The sequence below is a fragment of the Hypanus sabinus genome, chromosome 11, assembly GCF_030144855.1.
Source record: "Hypanus sabinus isolate sHypSab1 chromosome 11, sHypSab1.hap1, whole genome shotgun sequence".
Classification (NCBI taxonomy): domain Eukaryota; kingdom Metazoa; phylum Chordata; class Chondrichthyes; order Myliobatiformes; family Dasyatidae; genus Hypanus; species Hypanus sabinus.
Window position 1 is genome coordinate 47,589,673 of NC_082716.1, and position 14,554 is coordinate 47,604,226.

Genomic DNA, 14,554 nt, shown 5'->3' on the forward strand with positions numbered 1-14,554 from the left:
TTGGAGGATATCATGATAGGCTATTCCCATTGATCTGAAATTCTAAAAAATGTTTTCCTTTCACATCAGCAGAAGTTTAACATTATTTTTGTTACTTCCCTTAATATTTTAATATTTCAAATGACAGCAAGATCAAATCATCACCTGAATTCACAATAACTTAGGAAGAACAAATTTATTCAAGCCAATCCCACTGAGATGGTATATTTGATTTTCATAATTTCCCTTCTACAACCAAGCACTTAGTTCAGATATCAATGAATTGCAAATGCTGAATTAAAATACTACATTCATAAAACTAGCTTTTCATTCCATGTATAAGAATTAAACCAAGCCATACTTTAGTTCAAAATTATGCTTTCATTGTACTTCACTACAGTATGAAAACTTCAATCTCTTGCCACAGACAATGTTAGCTTCATAGTTCAAAATATGAGGTAACCAAAATATGTCCAAATGTTGAGCAGAGTAAATTCTTCTTTCTGCTTTGTTACTTGTCATGATGTCTTTCAATTTAGAGAATGGCAGCATAGAACTTTGACTAAATTTTAACTGCTGGATTTTTTTCCAATCACAAAATGCCAGCAATTTTGTTTTTACAGCCCTGAGCAACATTAATTTTGCTTCTCTTTATCAAACACTGCCTAATCGGTTGAGTGCCCTTCTTATTCACAATATTAGTGGCCAACCTTTAACTTCAGAGATGCAGAAAATCATTTGGAATTCACCACCCAAGGGGCTGTGGAAACCAACTAGCTGGGTGTATTCAAAATAGTGGTTGATAGATCTTAGGATATTGAGGGAATCAAAGGACAGCTGCAGAAAAATGATGACAAGGTACATGACCTTATGCAAAGCAGCACAAGAGGCCAAATGGCCTTTATCTGCTTCTATTTTATCATTTTCTTTTGTTGTTCAGCATTTTCTTTTTGTCAGATTTCCAGCTTCTTCTGTAATTTACTTCTGAACTTTTCAGCAGTTGCTTTTGCTTTTCTATCTGAAAATAAGAAAACAACACATAAGAAAGGCTGATGCATCATACAAGAACTATGATGAAAATAACATCCTTGTATGCAACTGTTCTTTTTCGCCATTACCCACATAACATTGTTGGCCTAATATTCTCTCTAAAAGCTTCAGAGACACTCCCTATAAGATAAGAACTACAGCACTTTAAAAAAAAAAGCCTTGGCTAAACAACTTTGTTACTATCTCTTAAATTCTCAAATCCCAGCCAATTTAATAAATATTCCAGACCAGTCCATAAACTGAATTGAGTGGATTTTGTTCTTATGTCAAAACACTGGCTCAAGGCAGGACTGGTTGTAGTATTTATGGCGTCCCTGGCCCTGTCCTTAGATCCTCTACAGATCAGCTGGCGAGGGTATTTGCAGACATTCTTAACCTCTCTCTGCTTCAGTCTAAGGTTCACACTTGCTTTAAGAAGACTGCTATCACCCCAGTATTTAAGATAAACAAGGTAGCATGCCTTAATATTTACTGCCTGATGGCTCAGACAATTGCCATCATGAAATATTTCAAGAGGCCAATCATGGCACACATTAATTCCTGTGTACAATACAACCTTGACCTAGTGCAATTTGCCTACTGCCAAAACAGGTCTACAGTAGAGGCCACTAGCCCTACACTCATCTCTGAAGTAAAGCAGCCTATGTTAAACTATTGCTTACTGACTACAGCTCTGCCTCCAATAAAATAATTCCAAAGAAATTCATCTCCAAACTCCTAAACCTGAGAAGCATCCTGTCCCTTTGCAAGTGGATTCTTGATTTCCTGACCAACAAACTGCAAGCAGTAAGGGTATGCAATAACATCTCTGCCAACACTTGCTCACAAGGTTCCATAAATCAATTTGCAGATGACACCACCATAGTGAGCCGCAATCTCAAATGGTGGTGAGTCAAGAGTAAAGGAAGGAGATAGAGTCTTGAGTGGCATTTAGTCTAGACAACATTACCCTCAATGTGGGGAAAAGGGCTGGTCACTGACTGTCGGAATGGGGTTGATGCACATGCTCCTACATACATCAACAGTGCTGAGGTTAAGAGGCCTGAGAGTTCCAAGATCATAGGAGTGAACAACACCAATAGCCTGTTCTGGTCCAGTCACATTGACACCATGGTCAGGAAAGGTCATTAGTGCTTCTGCTTCCTCAGGAGACTGGATAACAATTCGGCATGCACCCTTTAATCTTCACCAATTTGTATTGATGCTCCATAGGCAGCATAGACCGGCTGGTAGTGTAGTGGCATCAGCACTAGACTTCAGAGCAAAGGCTCCCAAGTTCAAATTGGCTGGCTCCCTTGCATGCTTTCCATCCGTGCTGGGTTGAGCGTTGAGGTAGCAACTCGGCCTCGTAAAAACAAGAAAGCCTGCTAAAAAAGCACCGTCATGATGGCGTCCCAATGACCCCACTTGGAGTTAAGGGCTTTCCTCTTCTTCATTGACAGCATGCTAACCAGATGCTTCATGGGAATTGTTCTGTCCATGATTGCAGGAATGGTGTGGACAACAGCTCTGCACATCACAGGAATCACCCTCCCCAGTGTGGACTCTGTCTGCACTTCTCACTGCCTCAGTAAGGCATTAAGCATAATCAAAGATCCCACCCTCTCCAGATATCCTCTCTTCCCATTGAGCAGCTCTTACAAAAGCCTGAAAGCATATACCACCAGCCTCAATGACACCTTCTATCCTGCTATTATAAGACTATTGAATGTTTCCCTGGCATAATAAAATGGACTTGACATCACTGTGACCTTGCATCATACTGTCTACCTGCACTGTAACACTTCATTCTGCAGTACCTCAGCACACACTTGTAATGACTTGATCTATATGGATGGTATGCAGGACCATTTTCTTACTGTACCTCAGAACATGTGACAATAATAAATCAGATTACCAAAGTTTTCTATTTTTAGTAAGGAAAATCCAGGAAAAGTCCCATAACTGAGTGAGGTAAATTATAATCCACAGCATATTCAGATTGAGATAAAAGAATCCAATATCATGCTAACCCTTCGGGGATATTGTTTTATGTTTGTCATTATAGTGCTCTCATTTTTACTCATTTCTTGTGATTGCAACATACTGTTATACTTGTATGCTAAAATCTGTCATTATTTTCTTTTAGAAAACATGACCTGGTTGTTTCTAACACAACTTAAATGCAAGCAGACTAACTGTGCTCAGAATAAACACTAAACGTATTCCCAGAAAAACATCACTGTAAATCAGGCAGCATCCAGATGACACTTCAATGTTGTTTTTCATTTGCTGAATAATTATGGCAATAGTTTTCAACCAAGCAAAAGCCTTTGGGGATTTTCAATAACTTTCCACTTAACAACATTTTCAAAATAAATGGACCAGAGCACTTGGCTGAGATTTGGTAACTAGACCAGTTAATGGCATAACTACAGTGCTGTAGCTCCCAATGAACATACCAAATCGAGGACTATCAGTGTCTGCTTCTTCCTCATTGGGTGGATCCAGAGTGACTGCTTCCACCGTTGCCCTATTCACACTCAGGTGATCCAAATATTGGTCATTAATACCAGGCCAAAATAACTGTAGACTGGAAATATGAGGACATGCAGGCCAGGTAGTATCTGTGGAAAGAGAAATGGAATTAGTATTTCAGATCATTTAATAAGAACTAGAAATAAAACAAGTTCTAAGGTGCAGAGAAAGGATAAGGTGGGAGAATGGAACAAATGGGGAAATTTGTAAAAGGGTGAAAGCCAAAATATATAAAATAACAAAAGGATTGAAAACACAAGGTCATGGTAATGGGCTACAGAATGTACAATTGAGAATGCCAAATAATTAACTGAAATTACCAAAGGTATGTACAGTAGATGCTGAAGGTAGAAATAAAATTGTGAGAAATTTTGATTGGCTTAAATTTCTGAATGCAAAGTTGAAACTTAAAATCTGCAATTTCTGTCAGAAATTTCTCTATCCTCCTCTCTCTCTTACCCTCTCTCCCTCTCCCCTCTCTCTTTTACCTCTCTGTCCCTCTTTCTCTCTCTGCCCTGCCGCTCTCCCCCTCCCTCCCTCTCTCTCACTCTCTCTCACTCACTTCCCCTCTCTCCCTCCTTCCCTCCCTCTCTCTCTCTCTTTCTCTCACTGTCAACTGTGACCTATCATAATGAAGTCAGGGGAAGTATTGTCTGGCTAGTCCTACCAGAATCTGTATGTTAGATTTCATCAATAGTTTGTTCTTCTCTGTTGAAATCTGAAACACTCACAGTCCTTAAGTTTGCCATTTCATCTAACTCCTCTATGGGTCTAACAGCATCCTTCATTTATTTTATTGACCACTTCTCCTTTTCATTTTAGCATCAGACAGAAATACATAACTGTTACAGTTCCTGCATACATTCTTTAAACAAGAGCCAATTGTCACTGTGTTTCAACAGCTCCCTCAGGACTAACTTTAGGACTGAAAAACTCGAGGACATGATATTAATGAGAGCTTACTTCTTATTTCTGGTATTATATAATACGGTGTCATCACAGGTATGTTATTGACTGGTCTCCTGAAACCTGCGTTATTCAACATGAGATTGAATCTCATTATGGCATTCACCAAAATTAAATTTAAGTAATTAAGCAAAATCAGGCATAGAAAGCTAGTATCAGTGATAGTGACAATGAAACTGTAGTATTGTTATAAGAACCCATCTGGTTCACAAATGTCTATCAAGCAAAGAAAAATGTTATCCTTACCGTTTGAACTGTCAGTAACTCCAAACTCATCAATGTGGTTGGCTGTTAACTGACCTCAAAAATAGCCTAAAGGCTGTTTAGTCATTGAGAAAAGATGCAGGTCATTCTGAGTATGCACACATCCTGTTACTGGATAAAGAATAACTCCATGATCACCATGGTAATTTTATCTTTTCATAGTTGAAGTTACAGTATCTAATTAACATCAATGTTTTTTTCTTTAACTTTCATTTCTATATCAAGTTATTTAGGTTCAGGCTCATGGTACATCACTACGTGGCAAAATATGGTGGGAAGATTTCTATTAAATTTAGTCCAGTGTTCTAGTGCTTTTCTGAAAATGTGTTGTACAGTGATAGGTACCGTCTGTCAAATTAGGGATAAATTTGAGTCTGCACCTGCCTGCTCAGGTATTACCAACAATATCCCACAGAAAGTCTCAGAAAGGCAGCGTCCATTATTAAGAACCTCCAGCACCCAGGGCATGTCTTCTTCTTACCGTTACCATCAGGAGGTACTGAAGCCTGAAGGCACACACTCAGCGATTCAAGAACAGATTCTTCCCCTCTGCCATCTGATTCCTAAATGGACATTGAATTATTGGACACTACCTCACTTTTTTAATATACTGTACAGTATTTCTGTTTTTGTACTTTCTTATAATCAATTCAATATACATATACTGTAATTGATTTATTTCTTTATTTGTTATTATTATTTTCATTTTATTATTTTTTTCTCTCTCTGCTAGATTATATATTCCATTGAACTGCTGCTGCCAAGTTAACAAATTACAAGTCACGTGCCAGTCATAATAAACCTGATTCCGATTCTGATTCAAAGAAAAAAGTGGCAATTTGTATCACAGTTAAAACTTAAACTTCAACTTATATGATCAGACAATGTCAGTTAGCCATTATCATTTGTTGTTTAATGTTTTATTGTTATCTGTGAATTTGCTGCCATGTTTCCTACCTTACGTGAAGGATACAGCCCTGTCCATCACAGGCAAAGCAATTGAGCACATCTACATGGAGCACTGTCACAACAAAGCAGCATCCACCATCAAGGATCCCCCACCATTCAGGCCATGCTCTCTCCTTACTGCTACCATCAGCCAAGAGGTACAGAAGCCCTAGGTTCACAGGCAGCCTGCAGGAAAGAAGTTATCTCTCTGACACAGTGGTGTCAAGAAAGCAACCTCTCCCTCAATGTCGCAAAAACAAAGGAACTGGTGGTGGACTGCAGGAGGAATGGAGACAGGCTAACCCCTATTGACATCAATGAATCTGGAGTTGAGAGGGTGAACAGGTTTAAGTTCCTTGGCATCCACATCACCGAGGATCTCACATGGTCTGTACATTCTGGCTACGTGGTGAAAAAAGCACAACAGCGCCTCTTTCACCCCAGACACTTGAAGAAGTTTGGTATGGGCCCCCAAATCATAAGAACTTTCTACACGAGCATCCAAACTGGCTGCATCACTGCCTGGTATGGGAACTATACTTCACTCAATCACAGGACTCTGCAGAGAGTGGACAGCCCAGTGCATCTGTAGATGTGAACTTCCCACTATTCAGGACACTTACAAAGACAGGTGTGTAAAAAGGGGCCGAAGGAACATTGGGGACCTGAGTCATCCCAACCACAAAGTGTTCCAGCTGCTACCATCTGGGAAACAGTACCGCAGCGTAAAAGCCAGGACCAACAGGCTCCGGGACAGCTTCTTCTAGCAGGCCATCAGACTGTTTAACTCATGCTGACACTACTGCATTTCAATGTTATATTGACTGTCCTGTTGTACATACAGTTTATTACAAATTACTATAAATTGCACATTGGCCATTTAGACAGAGACATAAAGATTTTTATTCCTCGTGTATGTGAAGGATGTAAGTAATAAATCAATTCAATTCAATTCAAACTCCACTAGCACCAGAAACAGGTGTGGATAACTTCGCTCACCATAGTTTTGAACTGATTCTACAACCTATGGACTCACTTTCAAGGACTCTGAAACTCATGTTATCTGTATGTTTTTCTATTTGCATAATTTTTCTGCTTTTGCACATTGGTTGTTTACTGATCTTTGTTTAATTATAGATTTTCATAAATCTTATTGTATTTCTTTATTTTTCTGTAAATGACTGCGAGAAAAAGGATCTCAAGGTAGTATATGATATATATATACATACATTGATAATAAATTTTACTTTCATTTTGACATGACATTACCAGCATTTCAAATGTACATTAGGTATAATCCTCTACGGGCTGCTCTAGATTATGAAAGGTGTTTTTTATATATTAATTTATGGAATGTGGGCATCAATCCAACCCAACCGTTTATTACTTATCCGTACTTGCCTTTCTTGAGCCACTACAGTCTTTCTAACAAAGGCACTGTCATGTTGTATTTGGGTAGTGAGTTCCAGGGAATGTGGACCCAGAAATACTGCAGGCACTGGAATATATTTTCAGTTCAGGATGGGAGGTAAATCCAATTCCTTTTATTTAAGGATGTGGGGTATACAATAACTTCTATTTGTTACGACGTACTGTATATCAACTGCTGTGTTAATTAGATATTTGTACAGATGGCAATAGCCAGATTTTTCTGAGCACGGGCTGTACAAAGCCATAACATCAGTGAAGAACTGTATCCAGGGAAAAGAGCTAACCTTATGTGCAAAAGGAAACATTGGAAAAACACAGCAGGTAATGATTTTTTTAATTACACTATTCATTTTTTCTGAAAAAAATCAAACCACCCAGCTCCTCAATTGTCAATGAACTATGTCAGAGTTGGAGTATTATTCATTTTAGTGGATGCGTTCTTGTGTGGTCTTTTTCTGAGGAGGCTGCTGCAGTCAAGTGCTGCTAAAATTATTACTAACCATCATCTTTTGCCATCTTCTCTCAAATTCTGCAATTTTTCTCACATGTAACCCGGATGCAGCTTCAATAACAAGATCGTGTTATTACTGAACAGTAATTACAGGTGAAATTTTGCTATACCAATAGAATTCATGTAACTTCATTCATCCACGATGGCATCGCAATTAGCATGACACTATTACACCTCCCGCTGTTCCAGAGTTCGGAATTCAACTCTGAGCCGTTTGGAAGGAACTTGTATGTTTTTACCCATGAACCACATGGGGTTCCTCCAGGTGCTCTGGTTTTCTCCCATGAATTGACTTTAACTGAATTGACTTTATTACTTCCATCCTTCATATACATGAGGACTGAAAACCTTTAAGTTACATCTTCGTCTAAATGTGCAATGTGCAATTTATAGTAATTTGTAATAAATAGTATGTACAACATGACAGTCAATATAACTTATCAATACAATTGCATTTGCAAGAATTAATCAGATGATGGCCTGATGAAAGAAGCTGTCCCAGAGCCTGTTGGTCCTGGCTTTTATGCTGCAGTACCATTTTCCAAATGGTAGCAGCTGGAACAGTTTGTGGTTGGGGTGATTTGAGTCCCCAATGATTTTTCGGGCATTCTTACACACCTATCTTTGTAAGTGTCCTGAATAGTGGGAAGATCACATCTACAGATGTGCTGGGCTGTATGCAGAGTCCTGAGATTGAGGGAAGTACAGTTCCCATACCAAAGATGTTCCGGTTACTAGGTTAATTGGTCATTTTAAATTGACCTCTACTTAAGCTAGGGTTTAATAAGTGGGCTTCTGGACAGTGCAGCTCATTGGGGTGTAAGGGCCTGGTCCGTGTTGTATCTCTAAACAAAAATGTTTAAAAACTTTTCCAGATGTTCTAATTCTCATCACTCAAGACTTGAAGGTCAGGAATCATGTGGTTATTTAAGTTACATGGCTTCTGTTTCCAAAGTTCAAATTTTGTACACCATTTACACTATGTAAGTGTTCTCCCCTCTCTCAGAGAACAAATCATATAGAGTGTACTTATGCTTCAATGCATAAATATTTTGCATGCTTTGTAAATTTGTATAGTTCGTGGAAACACGAATGGTACTACTCTGAACAAAATGAGTGTTGCCTTTATCATGCCATAGGGTTCCTGTGTTGAATGGTACATCAAGCTGGCCACTTTTTATCAGGTTAACTGTTCTATATTAATCTCTTAATCGTCCAGTCTTCATTTCTACTGACTTCAATAGAAATGAAAAGTAGGCTTTTCTAGAATGGGCAAATGACTCATGGCATCAGGTTATACCAAATGGCAAGTGAAAAACTGAAAAGGAGGAATTAATTCCTCAACCAGTAATTTAACTGCCAAGTTAGATCAAAAGATTAGCAGGGTTGCAATGATTCTGGGAATTTGTTGGTAACTGCAGTATTTGTGTTATTTTACTGTAGGAAATTACAACCATGCCTATTGAATAGAATACCAAAATGTAAGGCAAGTGGTGGAAATTTAACAATAACATATGTGGATGTCATAAATGTTGGTGCTGTGTACAGTAAGGAAGGTTGTCTAAGATTACAACCACTATAGATCAGATGGAAACTTGGGCACAGAATTGGAAGATGAAATATAATCTGGACAAGTGCAAGGTGATGTATTTTTAGAAGTCCAATAAGCATGGGAATATGCAGTAATTGATAGGATGCTAAGTAATGTTGATCAGAAGGACACTGGAGTTTCAAAGTCCACAGTTCCCGTAAAGTGGTAGCACAAGTAATCGAGTAATAGGGAAAGTCCAGGGGTACGGTTGTGTTAATATTTTGTGGCACATAATATAAAAGTTAGGATATTATGTTGCAAAATTAAAAACATAATTAACCTGTATTTGGACTATTGTGTGCAGTATTGGAGGAGCTTAAGAGAGACAATGATGCCTGGCGACTCCTTTGCTTGCATCTTCGGAAACAACTCTATTTCTATCTTTACATTCACTATTTTTCCCTTTCAGGGTTCTCTTGAAGACCCTGACCTGGAGTTACAAGCTGACTTCGGTTCTTTGCGGGAATGGGATCTGCTCTCGGGGTTTCTTGACTGGCCGTTAATGATACACCAAGGATGCGGCCTAGGAGATTTGCTCGCCTTCAGAGTTCCGGGATTTCATGGCTCTGGAGAAAGGTGAACTGAAGGTCAGTGCCTCTGCAGGAATTCAGTGTGTCGTGGGAGATGGAAGATCGAAAGCAGCGAGCTGGCTGTGCGCCCAGAGACCCGATTTCTTTGGGCACAGAGCCCGGAAAAAGTGACACAACAGACTTTTAACACCATAAATCAGTACGCTGTGAAATGGAGACAGCTCTTTTCCCCTTATTAGGGAGAGAGAGAGAGTCTGTGGTATGTCGAACACAGGGTGAACAAGTGGTCTTTTTGGGGACTGCAAGTCAGTGTCTTTGCCAATGCTTTGCTGCACACTTCAGTGTTCGGTGGTGAGTGTCGATGCTTTTATCTTGTTCGTGGGGGAGGGGGGATTGTTGATTTGCTGCTTCTTACATGTGGGAGCAGGGAGCTGGGGGGGGATTTGGGGTTCTAACATTTAACCGTCATTCATTCTTTGGGGGCACTCCTCTGTTTTTGTGGATAGCTATGAAGAAAAAGTATTTCAAGATGTATATTGTATACATTTCTCTGACATTAAACGTATCTTTGAAACCTTTGAGTTCTGATCACTACCTATTGAAAGACATGGGTTATAATGGAGACTGTGCAGAGGAAACTCACTAGGGAGTTGCTTTGATTGGAGGACTTCAGTCATGGGGAGAGATGGGATAGGCTAAGTAGGTTTTCCCTAGTTAGAAAAAGGCTGAGAGGATGACTTGATAGAGATACATAAAACTATAAGATGCATAAATAAGATGGATAATCAGTATTTTTTCCCCATGGTAGGATTGGCAAAAAAAGAAGGCAGAAAAAAGAAGAAAAAAATAGGCTTGTAATAAGAGGAAAGAATTTTAAAGGGAATTTGAGGGAAATCTTTTTCGTAAAAGAGCAGTCGATTTCTGGAACTCACTGCCAATGGAGATGGTGGACTTAGATACAGTCAAGAGGTTTAAGAGACAGTGGGCAAATGGAAATAGTGCAGATGGACAAGGAAGTCAGCTTGGATGTGATGGGCTAAATGATTTTGATACTGTGTCACTCTATTGCTCGTATATGAATAGCTTTAAAATCCTATTTATTAATATTGCAACCATTTTGAGTCATAATGATCAGTATCCAATAATTTTACCACTTGACCTCTATAAATGGTTAAACTTTGATGGTTTATTTGTCATTGGACGAAAGATGCAAAACAAACAACTGAAAGAAATTGTGATTTTAAGTCAGAAAGACATTTAGAGCATAGAGCATAGAACAGTACAGTACTGGACAAGCCTTTTGACCCATACTCTTGTGACAATACTGATGGCAATTTATAATATTTATCATACTCTTATAGATTATCCATATTCATGTGTCTATCTAAAAGCCTCCTAAACTCTAGCAAACTGCGGGATTCTACTATTAGACCTTGTAACCTGCTCCAGGCACTTACCATTCTCTGTGTAAGTAAATTGCCCTTCATGACACCTTTAAACCCCACCCTCCAACTTAAAATTAAACAAACCTTTTGACAGACTGGCAAGGGGTTGGGGGGTGCCTGAGCAAAATTATGTCCTCTGGTGTTTGACAGTTCTACCCAGGGGAAAAGATTCTGACTCACTACCACTTATAATTTTAAAAGCCTATATCAGGTTTCAGCTTAGCCACTGACACTCTAGGGAGAACATGTATTTATTTTGATTTATTTTTTATTTCGGGTTGCAGCGTGGAATCAACCTTTCCAGACTTTCAAGCCTTGCTACCCAGCAACCCCCGACTTAATCTTAGCCTAATCACAGGGCAATTTATAATGACTAACTAACCTACTAACCGGTACGTCATTGGTTTGTGGGAGGAAACTGGTGTACTCGGGGAAAAAACAAACATGCATTCCATGGGAAGGAGGTGCAGAAGACATCAAAATTGAACTCAGAGCTCTGATGCCCCAAGCTGCAATAGCGTTGCGCTAACTGCTCAGCTACTGTGGTGCCCAGTATACATATTATCCTTTATTATAGCTCATACCCTCTAGTCTAGACAGCATCCTGGTAAACCTCATCTGCACTCTCTCAGCAATCTCCACAACCTTCCTATAATGGGACAACCAGGGCTGCACACAATACTCCGTGTGGTCTGACTGAAGTTTTATATGCCATGACTTCCTTTTATATAAACCACATTAAAGTTATTGATCTGACATTGCCATGTCAATTAACATAACTGAAGTTATGCATTTGAAATACAAGATAGACATCCAAGCACTCGAAATGGTGCAGAAAAATCCCACTTCTCACGGTGGGGAAAAATATGTCTAAGGTCGTCCTCAAGAGGCTTTTATCAGGTTTTTGCAAAGGGGTATTAGAATTAAGAAGGATGGAATTACAGGTAACTTTATGCCACAGATTACTAATTACTTGAAAGATGGGAGGTACTAGGAGAACAATAAATTCACTTATATAGTTACAGGAAACTTGATTAAACTCAGCAATAGGCATTGAGGAAAACTCTCTAATTGTTGAAACATATCTTTCATAAGGCAAAATATTTATTTTCATTGGAGGTCAATCATCCAGTCACACAACATCACTGCAGGAGTTCCTTAGGGCAACATCCTTGGCCCAATCATCTTCAGCTAGTACATCAATGACCTTCCTTCCTTCATATGGTCATAAGGTAGTTATACAATAATGATTCAAGAACGTTCAACTTAGTTCACAGCTGCTTGTAAGAAAAAGCAATCCTTGCATTTATGACAAAGATCTTGTTAGCAAATAGGCAATTGCTGATATGTGGCAAGGTAACATTAAGCAAAGTCCATCTCCAATAAGAGAAAATCTAACAATGCACATTTGACATTCCATGCCATTACTATTACAAGTGCCCTCACCAATTTAAGGGATACATTGACCATGAAGTCAATTACATCAACAGATATATTTTGGGGCTGCATGAATTATGTGGTATCCTATTATATATCACTCATTTTCTGACATTCTAAAGTATTTCCATCACATTTAAGGCACAAAACTGGAGTGTAATGGAATGCTTTCCAACTGCTTGAATGAACATGACTCCAGCAATATCCAAGAACCAACTTATCATCCATGACAAAGCAGGTCAACTTAATTGGCCTCCCCACCAGCACCCAAAGTATTCAATCAATCCTCTATTGGCTCACCTTGCATGAAATGTGTATCATCAACAAATTTTACTGTAGTTGCACAACAAGGAAGTCCAACAACCCCTCCCAGAGCTGCAACTTTTACCACCAGGAAGGACAGGAGAGTAAACACATGGAATTCCAGAACTACTGTTTTCCCTCCCCCTTTTCACCAGAAGAACTGCCGATGTTCAAGAAGACAGCCTGTTGGGTGAGCCACCTTTTTGAACAGCAGAAGTTAAATGTACTTGGGCAGGGCATTGCAGGACTTTGATCCAGCAATGTTAAAGGGGTGGAAATTTAGTTTCAAAGTCCACATCCAGAGAATATAAATTTAGAGGAAGGCAATAAGTTGTTGGCAACTGAGTTTGCACCCATTATATTTGTGTACTCAAGAGAGTAGAAGTGGAGGAATATTATTTGGTTTGTTATAGGGCCAGAGGAGGAAAGGTAATTAAGAAAGAGTAAAGCCATGGAAAGATTTTAAAACAATAAGAATAGGGACTGTACGTATGTTCTCTAAATGCTGAGATATAATGTGGAGACCTTCAGAAATCAATACTGATTCCTTAAATTTTCATATGTATGTATTAATTACAAATGAAAATAATAGAGAGTTGAATATCCATATTGCATAGAGAGGAAGACAGAGTATAAAAGAAGCAAGTGGGGGCAGAAGGCACATTTTGTACACCACAACCATAGTTCCTGAAGAGACCCAGATTGTGCATAATTAGGCACTTGGCAAAATCCAATAAAAAGAAGTTAGATTAAAATGGAGTGGTCATTATGTGAATGGGCCAGTGTTTGAGTGGGGAGTTGAGGCTTTGATGAGATGAGGCATAGACCATAGGTGGATTTTTTTTTGTTATTTATTCTCTCTTTCTAATTGCACATTTAACACAGAGGGGTTCCCAGGCAGGGTAGTGGAATGCTCCTCTTGCAGGACATGGGAAGGCAAGAAAAACTCCTGTGTCCTTGATGACTACACTTGTAAAAAGTGTATCCAGCTGCAGCTTCCAATGGACTGTGTTAGGGAGCTGGAGCTGGAATTGGATGGACTCCAGATCATTTGAAAGGCTAAGGTGATGATAGGCAGGACATGCAGGGATGTAGCTACACCCAAGGTGCAGTACACAAGTGACTACCAGGAGAGGCAAAGGGCATAGGCAGCCAGTGCAGAGTATCCATGTGGTTGTTTCCCTCAGCAACAAGTATATGACTTTGGATACTATTGAGAGGAATGACCTAGCAGAGGAGAGCCACAGCAGTTAGATCTCTGGCACTGAGTCTGGCTCTGTGGCTCTGAAAGGAAGGGGGAGAAGAGGGGAGCTGTAGTGACAGAGGATTCAATGGTTAGGGGAACAGGGAGGAGGTTCTCTGGATGAGCATGAGATTCTCAGATGGTGTGTTGCCTCCCAGGTGTCAATGTCAAGAATATCTTGGATCGAGTCCATAGTAATCTTAAGTGGGAAGATCAGCGGCCAAAAGTTGTGGTCTATGTTGGTACCAATGACATAGGTAGGAGGAGTGAGGAGGTTCTGCAAAGTGAATTCATGGATTTAGGTGCTAAGTTAAAGAAAGGGACCTCCAGGATTATAAA

At 39.4% G+C, this 14,554-nt stretch overlaps 1 long non-coding RNA gene across 3 annotated transcripts in view; it reads right to left on the minus strand.

Moving 5' to 3' along the window:
- Positions 1-231: 231 nt before the first annotated feature.
- Positions 232-14,554, minus strand: part of LOC132401576 (uncharacterized) — a 41,407-nt gene continuing 27,084 nt past the window's right edge. For 2 of the 3 annotated variants that reach the window (XR_009514622.1, XR_009514623.1), the window contains exons 2-3: positions 3,471-3,635; positions 232-997 (exon numbers count right to left, since the gene is read on the minus strand). This is a non-coding gene — a long non-coding RNA (uncharacterized LOC132401576). Of the gene's footprint in view, positions 998-3,470; positions 3,636-4,758; positions 6,312-14,554 lie in introns of those variants that run through there. The other variant, XR_009514621.1, reaches the window with a different exon arrangement.